At 45.6% G+C, this 18,148-nt stretch overlaps 1 protein-coding gene across 5 annotated transcripts in view; it reads right to left on the bottom strand.

Annotated features, from left to right (window-relative positions):
- Nucleotides 1–18,148, bottom strand: part of FSCN1 (fascin actin-bundling protein 1) — a 77,609-nt gene that overhangs the window by 6,355 nt on the left and 53,106 nt on the right. The gene's annotated exons all lie outside the window — the stretch shown is intronic.

Consider the following 18,148-nt stretch of genomic DNA (forward strand, 5'->3'; position numbering starts at 1 on the left):
AGCACAAAACCCCAACTATAGCTTATGCTCAAGACTCTTACTGACCTATTGTGTCTAGCAAGCTGCTTCATGGTGAAAATGCTCTAGTCCTCAAGCCTGCAAAGGTAGGTGTGCCTGTCTCTCAGTAACTGGTGAAGATATTGGTTGTAAACCAATACACTCAGAAACAAGACCTCTCATGTTCAGCACCATCCCAGGCCAGTGCCATCTCTGGAGGACAGCCGTCAACTGTCATCAAGCACTTCCATGTAAAATCTTGGAGACAAACACCAAATTGGCACACACACTAGTATCTTGTTTGTTTGTCTCAGCTAGAGTAGATCTATTCAACTAATTGTAAATGGAATTCAACACACAGATAACATCTAACGGATTCAGTGAGGTCTGATCCAGCAAGGGCTACAACAGGATTTTGGTCAATGTTTGCATGTGGAAATATGCTACACCAGCACTATGCAACCCCTGCATACACAGCACTGACTGGGTGCTGTGGCACAATTACAACATGCAATGCACAACGATGCTGCATGTGCAACACCAGTTCCTCTTTAGTCAGCAGAATACCTCCGTCTTGCTGTGGTGCAAGTTTGATCCGCACATGTGCAGCACAACTTAAAAGTATGTCACTAACAGGATGACAGCCAATGTGTGGTCTTTGGTCTCAGCTGGCAAGCTGTATTTCGTACTTTGGGTTGTAGGCCATAGTTGGATTTTGAATTATTCCAGACCAAAAAAAAGGAGGGGGGGGTTTAAATGGAGTAAACATTGCTGTTGATGCAAAAATACACCAATGGAGTATTATCAGAAGTTAGCAGTTTGGGTATAAGGGAGGCTTTAGTAGGGCAATTTTACATATGAAGACTACTCAGATTGATGTTCTATGGGCCAGTGCTGGTCCAGAAGCCATCAGCTGCCAGTCCCTACTGAATTTCCAGGAAAGAAACAAGCAACTGTAGCCACAAAGATGTTACTGGTGTTTGGAGAGGAAACTGCCAGTTTCCCACATCAGATAGTTTGAAAGGTAGTGATTTAAAAGACACACAGTGAAGAAATGCAGCATTGAGATCTCAGGGAAGATTTTAAGACACGTCTTCTCAAAGGGCAAACTTCTCAAGCTTCACTACTCCAGCCCGGCATGTAACAAGGAGTCCCCCAAACAATCTTGTTTGTTGGAAAGCTAGACAACACAAACAGTGCTCACAGAAGCCAAGAATTTCAGCGAAAGTGCTTCGTCAGCAGAAGCAGCCTCCAAAACACACAAAGACAACCCACCAACCCTCACATGTTTGGCAAGCTTCGCCCTCCAAATACTTGCAGAGGCGAGAGACACACAGCGGCTCTCTTGGCGCTTTGGCTCCGAAGGGCACCAGAAAGCCCAGTTGCAGAGCGGTCCCTGTAAAAGTGTCTACTTTAGGTCCCCAAAACAGGTGAGAAGAGGACTCCTTTCTGTAACTCTAACCCAGTTCATCAGCAGACTGGAGGAGCAACTACCTCCAAGCCCAACGTTTATTACTTTTAGACCTAGGATGGCCACTTGCACATCACCAGAAAGAGGACGTGCATCACCAAAAAGAAGACCAAAGAGGTTGTGGGTCTCAGAAAAGTTGAATTTGTGCAGACCTGGAAAAGCACACCAGTAGGTGCTACGAATATACGGATTTGTCCTATGTACTCTGAAGACTGAAATCACTGCCCTGTACAAATAAGTGTTGACATTACAATGAGGGACCCATTTTCTAAATACTGTTAAAAATATGGAAAATGAAAAATACCGTGAGATCATCCAGCTCTCTGAATAAAGCCCCTTGATATCCAATGCAGTGAATGACAAAATCGACTTCAATTTGCCAGGTGGCTCGCCTATGTTAAATCAAACAAAAGCAGGGGAAAAGACTCGCTTCTGGGAACCGTCCAGCGCCAAAAAATAATTTGGAGGAAGAAAGCTGAACCTCACATGGGACAGCTGCACCAGAGGAGTCTCAGCTTCCCATGAAGGGCTGCAGCAGGAGGAAACCAGCTGCTGGGTTGTTGTGCTGGGAATGCAAGTTGGAGCATTTAAGGAACGGAAGGATTTTCATCACTTCTTAGGCTGGACTGGAGCAGAGTAATCTAGCACCTTCCTTTTAAAGAAATAACATCAGCCAAAAGCCATGGAATCCACACATACACACCCCTCTAGTTTGTCCCTGGTATTCAGGGGATCTCAGTCATTTGAGGGACAGCTGAATGGCCTTTTTGTTTCCCCTACTTGGGCTATTTGCACTACTTCCCTTGATAGTTTTGCCCACTCTGTTCATGGCAGGCCTGAGCCTCTTAGGAATCCTGAAACTCTTTTTGACCAAGTCAGTCCTGTAACTGCAAAGGTGAGCCCATACTCTCCTCCTCAGTGAGGGAATTCAAGAACACATCCCATCTCCACCTCCAGAAAGAAAGTTTGGGAAACTCCATTTAGAGCACTGATTCCCAAACTCTGGTCTTCCAGAAGTTTTGGACTTCAGTTCCCAGAATCAGTTCCCAACTCACTGGTCAAGATGGCTGAGGCTTCTGGGAGCTGGAGTTCAAAACATCTGGAAGACCTGAGTTTGGGAATCACTGATTTAGCGCAAGGGTGGGTAATAGGTGGCCCTCCAGATGTTGCTGGATTGCAACTTCCAACACCAGCACCCCTTACCATGGACTAGGGATGATGGGGAGATGTAGCACATCATCATCATCATCTAGTGCTGGGATGGGGATTATACAGTCCTCCAGCCACTGTTGGATCACAACTCCCATCACCTCTCACCACTGTCTAGGGCTGATGGAAGATACCATCCAAGAACATTTGATGCAAGGGTGGAAATCACGCAGTCCTTCAGATGTTGTTAGAGTAACATCCCCAATAATCTCTCACCAGAAGTTTAGGCCAATGGGAAATGCAGTCCAGGGGAGGCAACCTTTCTCCATGCCCTCCAGATGTGCAGAGGTGAAAACCATGTAGGCTTTCAGCTGTTAGTGGACTGCAAGTCCCAGCAGCTGGCATATCCAGCCTGGGAGCTACAGTTGACCAACACCAAGAGAGAAGCAGGATCAGGTATCCCTTGCCCCAATTTAGCACATGAGAACCCCAAATGCAAGCAAAGAGGATCAACCAAATTCTGCAAAGACATTCCTCCAGCCCTTCCCAAAAGCCAGTTGGGGAATCAGGTTACAAAGGTTCATCAGAAAGGAATGCTGTTGGGGCTCTGGCACCACAGCGCTTTGAGGAGACTGAAGAAAAAGGAGATCTACACATCTCTAATAAATTGCTCATATCCGTCTTATACTATATCAATATTAGCCCAGTGTTGTCAACAATGACTGGCAGAAATCCCCACAGTTTCAGACAAGAGGTCTTCCCACAGACTCCTCTAGAGATGGTGGGAAATGGCCCTTGGACCTTCGGCAAGCAAAATAAGCTTCAGACCCAGATCACAGCAGCCAGCCTCTCACAGGGTTGCCAGGTGTCTATTATTATTATATGGGATGTCCCCTGTTTGAGGGTCGGAAAGCTTTTCCTTTTCAATATAGACTAAGCAAGATGCCCTCCCCCCAAAACCTGTATTTTGTGGTACAGGCCCCTCATTACATCAGAAATAAAGGCATCATATAATTTATGGACATGGACAATATTTCAGAAAAATGCATGGCTGCGTTAACTGAAACAGATACTTTCATTTGGTATTTAGGTAGAGCATAAACTTGTCAACAGCTACTTCTTGACTGTCAATCCTACATGTCATGAATTTCAACGGTCCCTTAGTGCTGATATGCAAACCAGGCAAGGTTAGCTTCCCACACAAAGCAAAGGGGTGTATTTTCACTGCGGCCCAGTTTGGATCCACAGAGAATGCAGCTGCAGATAACAATTCAGGCAGGCTTTTAATTACCAGCCTTGTCAAGGCCAGGCAGAGCCTTGAGAGAAGCCAGACGATTTCCCTGTCTGGTATTCCTACAAGAACGGTAATTTTAAAAAGAGAGATAAGCAACTGGGTGGAAAGAGAGGGGAAAGAGGAGACTTGTGGAGGAGCCATCTAACTCCTCTCCTTGGATTTCCACAGGAAGGCCAAGGAAACATCAAGGAAGCTGCGCAAAGGTTAGGCCATGCAATTGCAGAGAAGGTGCAGTCTTGTGTATTGGTGGTGTCCCTGGTTAACAACAGTGGGAGTGCTTTACTACATTTGTACGCACATTACAATCAAACTGGGCCAGACTCTTGAGGATGATTGTCAGAACTCGCCTCTCAATCTGCCTTTTACAAAGCCATTCTGGACCAGACCAACAGCGGTCCATCTAAATCAGCATCCTGATTTACAGTATTAGGAGATATAGCCATATTAAGTCTGTGGAGCCAGTATGTAGAGAGATCTTGTAGCACCTTTGAGACTCACTGAAAGAAATAGGTTGGCAGCATGAGCTTTCCTAGACTCAAATCTACTTCCTCATTTGCATTTAGTGCCAGGCACAGACATATATATATCTGGGCAAGTTTCTTGTCTGTCTCTGGCTTCCACTCCATCAAATGCATCTGAGGAAGTAGACTGAAGGCGACGAAAGCTCATGCTGCCAACTTCTTTCTTTCAGTGAGTTTCAAAGTTACTACAAGATCTCTCTACATAGTGATTTACAGTAGAAAGGGAAATGCCTCTCACGCAAATGCACCACATGGGAGTAGAGTACCTCCTGTAGCTTTAATGGTTGTGCAGAAGAGGGAATTTCAGCAGATACTGCTTGTTACCTGGCTACAGAACAAGCAACACCTACTGAAATTCCCTCTTCTACAAAACCATTAAAGGTAAGAGCATTCTCTCCAGCTGGCAACCCTATCAGGGAGAAATGAAAGACCAGCAGCATACTGGGCTAGTTGAGCCAAAGATGGGACAAACGTGGTCCTCCAGATGCTTTTCGAGCATATCCCCTCACATCCGCTTAGAGCAGATGGGAGGAGATATAAGCCCAAAACATCTGAGGCACTGCAGCTGCCTACCATGGGAAAGAGTGACACACAAACCAGATAGCCATCCTGGAACGGTTTCCCAAACTGTTGCCATCCAAAGGTACTTCTGCAAGAGATGTGCTGAGTGTTCTTCAAAAGCAATGCAAGCAATGCGAGCGAACAAACTGGACCGAACACAACACATCTGGAAACCGCAAGGACTAAGACAAGAACTCCAACTGCTATTCACTAAGACAGGCCTGGATGACTTGTGCATCTCCAAATGCTAAACTCCAGTCCCCATCAGACTGGCTAAAGATGAGGTACGATGAGAGAACTATTTCCTCAACGTCCGGAGGGCTGAAGGTTTCCCACGACGGGACTAAAGCGAGTGATATGAGTATTTAAAACACGTGCATCGCTGGAATGAGTCAAGAATACAACATGCACACATGAGCCTCCCACTCCCAGCTCTTCGGCAAAGCAATCTATTTTGCTGGTTGCCCAAATTGATGCTCATGGATCTAGCTCAGGGGGGACTCTTGGGAACAAGCCGTGACAAACCTCCGTCAGCAATGCAAGATAAATTAATTGTTCCAAGGCACCCAGACGCAGGTGCTCCACAGCCCTGGATCCTAGAGGGACTTCCAGGGTGCAATCCAATTTGGGCATTCCCCTGGGACCAGAAGCAATTAGAAGCACAGATGAGGAGCCCTGCTTGAGGCCTCCAAGCAAGACGCAGCCAGGGAATACTAAACAAGCTCTGCTATTACTCTCTAGTCAATCCACTGTGAGCTTCTAGGGGCACTAGGTATGTTTTTAAAACCAGTTTGTAAATGGGCTCTTGCAGCCCTTCCATTTTAGAAAGAGGGTTAAGGTGCACAGAAGGATCAAGCTAGGGCTTTGGGTGACCAAGGAGAGGAAGTAACAGCTTTGGAAATCCAGTTGCTGGTTAGATTTTGGGCAAAGTACAGTTGGCCCTCCACATTTGCAGCTTTAACTTTTGCGGATTTATTTGCAGTTTGGATTGATATGTTCTCTCTAGAAATCTCTAACAATGCTAAAATAACACCTCTAAGACCCACATTTTTCTCTTGCATGCATGCAACCCTTAACTGAAGTATATCTGCCCTATTCCAAGGCCTCACATTCCATCTACGTTCACCCTGTCAGAGCATCACAAGCCCTGTGGGGTTGGCATTTATACCCATGCCAACATTATGCCAGCTGCACACTCATGTGGATAATACAATAATTCATGGTGCCCATTCCCAGGTTTACAACTGAGTCGAAATTAACCGGTCCTCAGCTTGAAGCCTATTTGCCACCTGTTGCTCACCAGGTGCTGCGGGGAGCCAGAGTGTGGTGGGAACCACAGCGGCAAGACATTTGGGGTGGTGCGTTCTGCACATTAAAGAAACAAAAGCCTCCCCCCCCCCTTCGTCCCACTCGCCCCAGTCTGCTGACACTGTGTGCAAAGCAAAATGCTTTAAAATGCATGCATCATTGCCACAGGTCACACCTCATCCGTTTCCTTGAGCAAAGCAGACTCCCCGAGTAAGCAATTTCCATGTTCATATCCTGCTAGACTAGGCAAAACAATCTCTGCTGATGGCCAAGATGATTTAAAATATCTTAAGGACAGTTACAGAAAGTCAGGCAGCAATAGCCAAAAGCAGGGGAACAATCCCAGTACATCCTTTGCTCTGCGCAAATCTTTGCACAAGGAGAAACTGGAATAGGAGATGAGTTGGAGCATTATAGAAGTCCTATTCTCTGGGCATATAAAGACAAATGAGTATCTATAGTGGTTCAGAATCCACAATGTTCTTCTTCTTCTTCCGGTGCATGGAGGGGAGGAGCAGCCAAGCTCTCCACTGTCCATTCTTGTAGCAAGAAACCATGGTTTCCTATATGAGCGAACCCCACTGAAGCATCCCCTCCTTGACCCTCATGCTCTGCAAAGCTTAAGAGGAGAATTGCTGAGGCCTTCAAGCTGGGATCTGCCTGCAGTTACTAAGCAACCACACGATATATGGCTCCCCAGCCTTCGCGGAGCTTCGTCCAAACCCTGTTCCCTCACAAAGAGAAGCAGGGAATTGCTTTGGAAAAGAGCCATTTGAAAAATTGATGCTGGAGGGTCTCCGATGTGTGATAAGCAAGCAGCAAGAGGCAGCGTTGGTCCTGCCATACTAATGCAGCGCTGGAGTGGGTGAGGCTGAGCTTGCAAAGATTAGCGCAACATCTTGCTAGTAGACTGCGAGGAGGAAAAAATAATGAGCTAATGGTAAAGCACCAGCACAAATCCAATAGGATTAATCTGTAGTTCCATTATATTGGTCACCCTTAACCAAATAACTAAGGATGACCAAAGGTGGCCACTGCCAAACTGGAAATGGAGAGAAGGGGGTCGATTGCAAGCAGAGCTCCGCTCTGGGCCCCACAACAAACTCCAACACCAAGAATTCCATAGCCTTGAGCCAGGGCAGTTAAAGCGGTGCCAAACTGGGTTATTTCTCCAATGTGGATGCAGCCTCTGAAAGGAAGGAACTTGGTGGCTGCCAAGTTACATTTAGTAGTGCCTGGAGAACTGGCTGACTTGGAAGAGATGAATGGGTGCAAATATAGCTATGGCTCCAATGTTATAGCTCTGATTGCTAAGAACAGAGGAAATGTCTGCTTGATTCTGAATGGGAAACTTGAGCTACTCTAGGGAGAGGAGACTCACATCGCAGGAAGAACTGTGGAGGATGGGCTACGGGGAAGGAAGGGGGAGGAAAGGCATACATCTGGCAAGAGAGGCCTCCGACGCGAGCGATAGCCAAACTTTGAGCCTCAGGGACACCACAAGAAGAGAATTATTTCTTTGTTATAACAGCCCCCAAAGGCCACAGCTCCAAACACTTGTGCCTGCAGCAGATGAGGAAAGCAAAGCAGATTCCTGGTTAACATCCACGCCACTTCATTCCAGCCTGAAATTACAAGCAGTCCCCAATGAACCTATTCCTGAGCATAGGTATTTGCATTAAAACACATTTCACCTCATTGGAGGGGGGGGGGGGAATCCATTCAGAATAAAAATAAGGATGCAACATTGTACTCTGTCAATGCATCTGAGGAAGTGGTACTTTGCTTAGTTCCTGCAAAGTCATACCTGTGATCTCCTTAATAGAGTCCATCCATCACCATGCGGCCTTCTTCTCTTTCTGCCTTTCCTCTAACTTTCCTATCATTATTGTATTTTCTTAATGATCCATGCCTTCTCTTGATGTGCCCAAAGTACGACAGCATCAGTATAGTCATCTTCGGAGACTTCTGGCTTGATCTGCTCTAGGACCCATTTATTTGTCTTTTCTTGCAATCATATATGGAGAGAGAAATCAGAAATGACTTGAAGGCACGCAACAGACAATACCATCTCAAAGGCGGATATGAACTGGAATCGACTTGAAGGCACAAAAAGAAAGAAGATCTTCCCCTGTCCCAAGCAGAACCATGGGCTAGAGAGCCACCAGAGTCATTTTACTAATCCCATGCCAACTCGGTCATTAGTTTGATGCATTTAATGATGAATTTTGTGCAGAATTTTACTTGCATGAGAGATAATGCATTTAAATTTAAATGGATCTGAGGAAGTAGACTAAAGTCTATGAAAACTCATGCTGCCAGCTTCTTTCTTTCAGTTAGTCTCAAAGGTGCAACAAGATCTCTCTATGTACAGATTCTACAGACTAACATGGATATAGCTTTGAATTCTAGGTCATTAGTTGCAACTCTCATTGGCAATTTCTCACTTCTCAGTGGCACCCAGGTCTTGCTCAGCATCTGCTCGACACTCAGGCCTACATGACTGGGCCTCCACTCCCTGTGCAAAGGAGCAGACCTCTCCCACTCTCCCATAGGTGACAAAAGACCCACCAGGAGGCCTTCTACAAGCCGCCATTCTCTTCCGCCTTAAGTGGTCTCCAATTAAAGGGGAGGTGGCTTCTCCATAATGAGGAGCAAATGCTTACTGGCCCATCTCCATCTGCCAGGCTTTGCTACTAATTAGGAAAGCTGAGTAGTAGCTCGGCATCCATTTGCTCAAGACAAAAAGGCACTCCGACCACCCACCGTCCTTCTTTGCAAACTTGCTCACTGGCCTTTGCATGAATGCATGGCTGCAGATTTAGTCATACCCTCAAATGCATGTACATGGTATGGTTTCTCATCCTGGTTGCCTCATCCTGAAGGTCTATTTACTTACTTACTTACTTAGAGTATTTATACCCCACTCTCCAGCCACAAAGGCTCTCTTCCTCCCCCCATTCCAATCCTGGCTCAAATGACGGCTTTTTTGTCTTCCGGGGAAGAAAGCACCACTAGCTGCCCTGGCTCAAGGGAGCGGAATACTGGGAGTTGGAGTTTGTTGTGGGTCTAGAGCGGATCCCCCAATTGGTCAGGAATGATGGGAACTGTAATCCAAGACATGAAGTAACACCGGTCCCATCCCCATCCACACTTCCTGGCATAATAAGCAGGCCCATCACTCAATGTAAGAAGATTTAGCTGCTTAATCTTTGTGGTTTTAGTAGATTAATTCACTAGTCACATTTGATTACATCTCCATAAGGAAAAAGAAACGTGTTAAGTAAAAGCCAAAGTAAAAAGACATTTCTTTTGCACCCAAACCCTTAAAGGAATACTCATTCCCAAAATGGTGCTTGCCACCTACAGTTTTTACAAGTATTTCAATACTCACAGGTTTAAGAGAAAAGCCAGGAAACCTTGCAAAATCCATATAAGGGTAATAATCTTTAAGACACTACTCCAAAAATGGATTTTAAGGTTACATTAAGGCTATCTGTCCATGGCGGACACTCAATCCATTTTTAAATGACTTATTAAAGTTGATATGCAGCCTTAACAATAGCCAAGGCCAGAATGGGACAGTTAGAAGGAAAGTGTCCTTTGACCCTATAAAAACAATATATTGGATTTTTCGGTACTCTAGCCCACTTCCTCAGATGCTTTGGAGGTTACCCATAATGTCATGTATACGTAGGGCAGACATGAATTTGATAAGTCTTTAAGGTGCCCCAAGACTTGGTTGTTTCTGCCAGACAAACAGGGCTGATCCTTTGAAATTTGGCCACGCAAGTTTTCAGCCTTGCCTCTAATTAACTTTTGGAATGAAATCATTTTTTCCTCTTAGGGCAGAAGGAAGAGGGGAAGAGAGAGAGAGAGAAAGAGACCGCCAACCAAAGAAACAAATGTGTCCCAGCTGTGAGCCCATGGAAGGGGCCACAAGGGTTGAGTCACCAATGCAAACAGCTCCCCAGGTTTGAGAGAGGTGGATCATGTTTCAGGGAACTGCTAACTGTAGATATGGCTTGGTTTGGAGGGAGTCAGTTCCTCTTCATTTATATTTCTGGTTCACATATTCTAAGAAACCAGAGTGCCAGGCCAGCTCTTCCTTCTTCCAGCTACAACATTTGGGATTTTCAAAGCTTAGGTGTACCCCATTTGCCAGTCAGGAAGCTTCCAAAGAGAAGCACACCCAAGGCCATGGAGCAGATGTTTGAAAGAGGAAAGAGACCTTGGCAAGGAAGAGTTTTGAGAGCAATCACATATTTAGAATGGGAAAGAAACATGGGGTCGAGAGAGAGATGACAACGCATTCGATGGTTCTTGAATAGGGTTCCCAGGTCTCAGGGTCTGGTCCTGAGTCTCCAATCTGGAGACATGGGCAGGAAAGGAGCAGAAAGACTGCTTTGTACATAAACTATTCATTTGGTGTTTTTAATCTGAATGACATATTCTCTGCAGCTGTGACTGACAATGTATCATGCTCTATATGATATCTTAGTAATAACTAGGGCCTGCCCTCATGATATCATAAGGCGTTGTCCCTAAGTCTTGGGTTTAGGATCTGAAACACTTGCGGTCCAGAATACCCTTGATATGGCAAACCTATTCTTGAATGCTTCTAAAGACATAAGAAGAGAAACAGCTGCTTGCCCTAACTTCTCTTAAAGACCGTAGTGGGATTGCAGAGACAATGCATTTCCGATATCACTTTATTTGCGCAACTGCATGTGATAATCATTCATGCAATTACTCGCCATTTCTGCTTCATTTGTGGGATGCTTTAAATGCCCTTTAATCTCTCTTTAATGCTGAAATCAGCCCCATTGTGATAAACTCCATGCAGTGGGCAATGTCTTCAATTCTTAACTCTAGGGTAAAATGGGAAGGGGCCATCTTCTAACATGGCCATCTCCTCCCCAGTTTGCAACTGAATGTGGTGAAGAGGCTGCTTGCAACCACCTCTCAAGCAGCACAGAGCTGAGCATGGGCTGTATTTCTCCATACAATGAAGCCAACCTCCCCCCCATGCTTGCCTCACATCTGGTTTTCCACAGTGACAAAGGACTGAAACAGGAGCCTCCGCTCCTTCCCCACCAGCCCCCCACCTCACCAACTAAGCTCCAAAATGGCTTCTCCCTCACCATCACAATCCTCGCCTTGTTCTCCCAGCCCTTCCTTTGCAGCCCTCCCCTCTTTCTAAGCAGACAAATGTTTTACATCTGCCAAAAGAAAAGGCATTGCACTCAATAGCTCCGCTCAAGAGGGTGATGGGTGGGTGGCAAGGTAGCAGAGCTTGAATGGCAAAAGACGTGCAAGACTTGTGCGCAGGTCAGAAACCAAAGCTGCTACAGTGCATTTTAAAAAGAAATGCCCAGCTGTTCCATGTAGACAGTTTTGAGAGCCATTCCCTGATAAAGAAGGAAATGGGGGCAGGAAAGAGGAATCTAGCATCACCTTTAAGACCAGTGGATTTATTCTGGCCTGAGCTTTTGTAGATTTCAATCCACTTCTTCAGATGTGCTAATGGAGTTAAAGAGAAAAGCTGCTCATCTCCCATGTACCCTCCACCCACAAAATGCTTTCTGCATTGTGCAGAGATTCAGACTTCCAGCTTCTCGATGCCCTAGCCAGCAGTCAGGAATGATGGGTGCCGAGTATCTGTATGCCTCCAGTCCTTCACCACCCTCTCAATGCCAACGCTGATTAAAATAAAATAGTAAGGAGAAGAATAAAAAAAGCTTCCAGCTAAACAGAAGAGGAAAGGAGGACAGGCTGGTTGAGAGAATTCATAGAATCATAGAGTTGGAAGAGACCACAAGGGTCATCCAGTCCAACAAGGGGGCAGTTTCTTTCACTACTATGGCCAGTTACTTTCGCTACTTGGGCCAGTCTCTTTCAGCCTCCCCTACCCCACAAGGTCGTTGTGTTGAAGAGACCAATATGTACCTCCTTTCACTTGCCAGAAGAAAGCTGAAATATTGATGTAACGATCCTGCAAAAAGCTCAGAGACAATTCCTAGCCAGGTAGAAACTTGCCCTAACATGGTGCCCTCCATAAGTGAAGAACTACGATCCTAGCATCATCAAATGAGAGGGTCAATGACTGGGAAGATAGGGGCTGCAATGGAATATATTTTGGGAATGCTTCAGTAAAGAAGCCATTCCTTTCCAGCCATTCATGCTCAGAACCCACATCCCCCCAGAGGACTCCAACCCCAGACCCCACTTTGCATGAGCAAGGCTGCTGGCTGCATGCAAGCTTCCAAAGTTCACAATGAATGAGAGGGAGAGAAGGCAGGAGACTTGGTGCACAGCTGAGTCAGCTGAAGGGGCAGCCAGGAGAGGCAAAGCTGCCTTTGTGTTACTTCAATGTAGGTCACACTTGGCCCTGCACAGCTTAGAAACCGGCCACTGGGCTCAGATTTTCAGCGAAAATCCATTTATAAAACTGTGTCAGCTCCAGAATTCTGCAGACTGCAGAAATTGGAAAGGGCTGAGGGAATGGAGGATTCAAGGCAAGATTTCCTTTCGCTGTATTCCAAAGCAGAAGGCAGAATAAAGGATAGGGTTTAATATTTCCACTGGGACATAGAATGTAGATTTCAGAGTGTCTCAGTGTCATACTGCAGAAATAACTGAGACCGCTTTAGCTACCTTGGCACAATGCTAGGGAATTCTGGGAACTGTAGTTCTGTGCCACAATAAACTACAGTTCCCAGGATTCCTTAGCACTTAGCCAGGGCAAAGCTGTCTCAAAACTGGATTATTTCTGCAGTGTGTTTTGGAGCTGTATGTACCTGTCCATCTCTATTCAGTCAGTGTCCTGTGTAAGTCCTGAAGCCTCCCTGTATTTGGACAAAAAAACCAAAATTATACAAGTGAAAGAGAAAAGAAATGCCAATGGGGCCAGTTTGCATGATTTTTACAGGTTGCAGAATTCAGATTCTCTGAGTGCAAATTTTCAGGATGACTGTGCTTTAAAGCACACATCTGTATACCATGCATGGCAGCACAATGGAAAATGGTGTATTATGCTGCAGAAAAGTCATCCCTGAGCAGGGTCCCTATTATGGCTTCTCCCAAGATAAAAGGGGGAAAAGTAATAAGATTCTGAAAAATCTCTACAGGGATAGAAGGGACTAAGGATCCATCACCGCCTTTTTAGCAGCATCCAAATAAGAGGGAAGGGAGGAAGGGAAAGAGTCTTAATGAAAAGGTTTGCTTTGCAGAATCGGTTGCTTTTGATCTTCCCTTGAGTCAGCTTATTTTTAAAAAGAGAAACCGAGCCGAGGTTTTTGGATGTACCGAAAGGACAAGCTGAAAAGCAACAGTAGGGTTACGCTTTGCCAAATGAAGTCTATAGGGATGTGAAAAACAGACCACCAAACCCGACAGCTGCCCAATGCATCAGATAGAAGGCTCTTTTTAATTTGGACACCCTTCATTTCAATATTCTCCCAAGAAAGATGCTTAAAGGAGGAGGGAATCTCTTTCTCCAGCTCATACAATGCATCACTGTAGGAACTGGAGAAGGTGGGGCACTAGTATAAAAAAGAAAAGCTGCTCAAGACCCCTTTTCCTGACTAGCTTTCCAAAAGAGGACACTTGAAGGACACTCCCAACAAGGTGTGAACAGAAAAGGGTGAGAAATATTGGGAGCAGGGTGGGGACAGGGCACATTTTCTCTTTTCAAAAAAGCTGACTCAAGGAGAGATCAAAAGCAGCTTCTTCTGCAGAGCAAACCTCTCCATCAAAGCTCTCCCCACTCCTTAATTCTTTCTTTTTTTGGTGCAGCTAAAAAGGCAGTGGTTAAGTTCTTGATTTCCCCCTCTTCCACCCCCCTAAAGATTTACAGAATCTCATTAACTATGTTGCATTTATCTCAGAGGAAGAAGCCATGATAAGGTTTGAGCCAGAAACAAACAGGGAAAGCAGCTGCAGCAAATGTGTGGGGCAGGATGAAAAGGGGAAGGAAGAACAGAAGAGCAGAAGGGAATGAATAAAAGAGAGAGTAAAGGGGATGGGAGAGACTGAAGGGAACACTGGAACCATGCCCAAGCCCCCAGATGTGGGTTTGATACAGGTATAGGCCAGGAGTCTGGGACTATAACTCCCGTCCATGTTGGTTGGGGAAGATAGAGGTTGTAGTCCAAGATATTTGGGATGAGGTCCATGTTGGGAAAAGCTACTGTAGTGTACAGTCAGTGTGGTGCCATGGTTTGAGTGCTGGACCAAGGTTCTGGGAGACAAGGGTTCAAATCTCTGCTCAGCTATGGATGCTCTTAGGCAAGTCACACACTCTCAGCCTCAGAAGAAGGCAACAGACCTCCTCTGAATGAACCTGGCCAAGAAAACCCCATGTTAAGCCTGCCTTAGAGTCCACACATGTCAGAAATGAAGGCACACAACAATAACAACCTTAGCAAGGCAATCAGGAAGGTACAGTGGACCCTTGGTATCCGCTAGGATGTGGTTGCAGGACCCTTGGTGGATACAAAAACCAGTGGATGCTCAAGTGCCAATAAATACAACAGCATAGTGAAACCGTGTCTCTTATACAAAATGGGAAAACCAAGAATCAGAGATGTAGAGATCTTGTAGCACCTTTGAGACTAACATAATGCATCTGACGAAGTCGACTTTAGTCTACTAAAACTCAGGCTGCCCACTTCATTCTTTCAGTTAATCTCAAAGGTGATACAAGATCCCTCTACATCTGGGGAAAACAAGGTTTGCTTTTAGAATTTACATTAATTTTAAAATATGTTCAGGCCATGTATGGCTTCTGAATCCATGGATAAAAAGTTCTGTATTTTTATCCTCTCTTGATCCAAGGCATGCCAAATGCTCCAGACTTATATAAGAGATGCATAAGAGATGTGTGTGTGTATTTGTGCATGAGTCCACAAAGCAGTTCGGCACCACCAAAATGGCTTCACAGTTTAGGGAGTTTGATCAAGCAGTTGTAGGTTAGGAGGAGGGGGAGAGAGGAAGGACACAACTGGGAGAAGGCAGGGCCTGGACAATTGCACAGCGGGTAGTAAGAGCACAGCTGAGGAAGGCAGGCAGAAGCAGAAGGCAGTGTTGAAAAGCAGGGGGTGGGGTGCTATAAGTAAGGATGGATGGGGGGAAGGCGTGGAACAGAGAGGCTGCTGGGAAGGAAAGGTCTGGCAAGAGGATGGAGAACCACGTGGCTGGGGCTCAGGGGGCGTTCAACTGATGCTAAGATAGGATGCACATGCTTACACTTGGCATCATCTTTGCTTACTCTGAGGGCGACAGGGACATCTCTTGCTTTAAAACATGAACATGGGCCACCCCATCCTTTTATGTCATAAGATCCTTTGGCACAGAGGGACAGATTTATGAGAGCCAGCAGCATGGTGTAGTGGTCTGAGCATCAGATGACGACTCTGGAGACTAGGATTCAAATCCCACCTCAGCCATAGAAACCCAGTGGGTGATCTCAGTCGAGCCAAGCCCTCTCAGCCTTAGAGGACGGCCATGGCAAACCCCCTCTGAAGAAGCTTCCCGAGAAAACCCCACGGTAGGGTTGCCATAAAGCAGAAATGACTTGAAGGCACACAACAACAGCAAACCAGATTTACACACGAGTTTCCAAAGCTATACTTTCAGGTCTCAAAAATAAAATGAACCTTACATTAATCCATCCATCCATCCACCCATCCTTATTACACACGTACATTTTTAAAACTAAATGTCAAGTTTACTGATCATACTCTTTCTCTTTCTTTAACTAGTGTTACGAAGCCTCTACGGGGGTTTCAGAATATCCTAATCCAGCCCAGCTGCTGTACCACGCCATCCACACACAAAGCCCTGTGAAACATAAAGAGAGGCTCTTCATAAGGGAAGAATGGGTTAATTTGCCTCTCAGGGTTTTTTTGGGGGGTGGGGAGGGTTAGTTTTTGGAAGCTCTGAACTGAAGGCAGCATTAGGCCACAAACAATGAGGATCTGGGAGTTGAAGCAGAGAGAGAGAGAAAAGACTCATAGGGCTGCAGGGAGAAAAATGAGATGCAGAAAAGAAAGGCTGGCAGCAATTTGGAAAGAGAGAGGCAGATGAAGAGGTGGGTGGCAGAGTGTGCATCTCCAGAGCTAGTTTGGGGGCACCTTTCTCTGGCTGTCTTCCCCCCAACAAACTGCAAACAGGGGAGATATGTGATAATCTGAATTTTGAATCCATCTCCATTTGCCACTTTTGAATCCATCTCCATTTGCCACGTGTCTGAGGAGACCCGGGAGGACAAAGAGGGGCTGGTAAGATATAGTCCCAGCCCCTGACTTCATGTCCTCCAAATCCAAATGCAACGGGGTGAGAGGAGAGACAAGAAATGTGGGGTGGGGGGCTGCCACATTTTTTAAAAAAAACAACAACAAAGCAAAAGGTTCGAGAGAAGGGAAGGAATAAAACAAACTGCTGCCTCGTTCCATCTAGTATTGGCTCTCAAGAATGATCTTTTTGGGGAAAGGGGGAGCCAGTTCTTAGCAACCTCTCATGTGCCCTGCACCACAGGAGCACCAACTTTGAACACCATTTTTAAAGGGCCCCCTGGTCACTTCTAGTTACACAAGAGGAAGACCAGATACGATTTTTCAACCCATGGGAGAGAGAGGTTCCTTCCAATCTGTCCCTTCTTTCAAAGGACTCGCAATCGCTAGAAATCTTGCTCAGAGCAGGAAGGAATAAATGAGATTTTATTTATATAACCGCCGTTCCTTCGATCACGGCGGTTTACAAAATACTAATAAAATACAATACAATGGCAAATGTTCTGCATTTTAACAGGCATCATCATCAAAATGGATCAGCTTTTAACAACTTGGGCTGGTGGCTGCTTCCAATCCCCATAGACCTCTTCCTTCTTTCCTTGATGGCTTTAAAAAATATCGAATCGCTTTGCACATTCTGGGTGGGTCCGAGTGCCCAAAGCAATAAGCATCTTTGGATGCAATATCTTTGACACTGTCTACTCAAATGACCAACCAGAGAAGGAGAGGAAGCCAAGTGTCTAGCCATCAACCTTATGCATGTGTGAATCATGTTAAAAACAACCCTTCAGGTCAGGCAATGGGAAGGGATGAAGTACCAACCCCCTTCTAACAGCCTCCCTTGACTCACATAGTTTATCTCAAACTGTAAGGCCAACCAAAAGGAAGGGTTAAATACCACCAATAAAATGAAAGATCAACTGCTGACTTCACAACCTTGGGCATTGTGAAACATTGTGAATGCACAACCTTGTGAATCAGATTCTGGTAAATACACATGGCTTAGGAGAAAATAAAAGAGAGAGTAACAGAAAGGAAAGCACCTTTCCATGGGAACTGGCCTCCTGATGGCCACTCCCAGCTAGAGTAGACTTATTCAATCAATTGCTGAATGGTCAAGTAAATCCATAGATTCAGTGTGTATGGGCCTTCAAGTTGTCTGTTGACTTATTACAACCCCATAGGGTTTTCTTAGGGGGTGGTTTTGCCAGTTCCTTCTTCTGAAATATAAACTATAGGCACCTGGTTTTGTTGGTACTCTCCCATCCAAGTACTAACCAGGGCTGACCCCATGCATACATCTGAGGAAGTACGGTCAAGTCTAGGGAACCTCATGCTAGCAGCTTTTTCTTTCAGTTAGTGTCAAAGGTGCTACAAGATCCCTTTGCAAGGCTGACCCTGCTCAGTTTCCAGGATCAGAAGGAGAACTAGTGCCTTGAGGGTATTTGCTTCAGTAGGTCTACTCTAATAAGTTGAGGCCCCAGCCCCAGGCCACCTCAAGCCTTCAGAGAGAGAAGGCGGAAAAACCCAGTGCCTGACACAGAAGCTGTAG

Source organism: Sceloporus occidentalis, unplaced genomic scaffold, assembly GCF_023333645.1.
Source record: "Sceloporus occidentalis isolate IW3139 unplaced genomic scaffold, rSceOcc1.0.p SCAF_10, whole genome shotgun sequence".
NCBI lineage: Eukaryota > Metazoa > Chordata > Lepidosauria > Squamata > Phrynosomatidae > Sceloporus > Sceloporus occidentalis.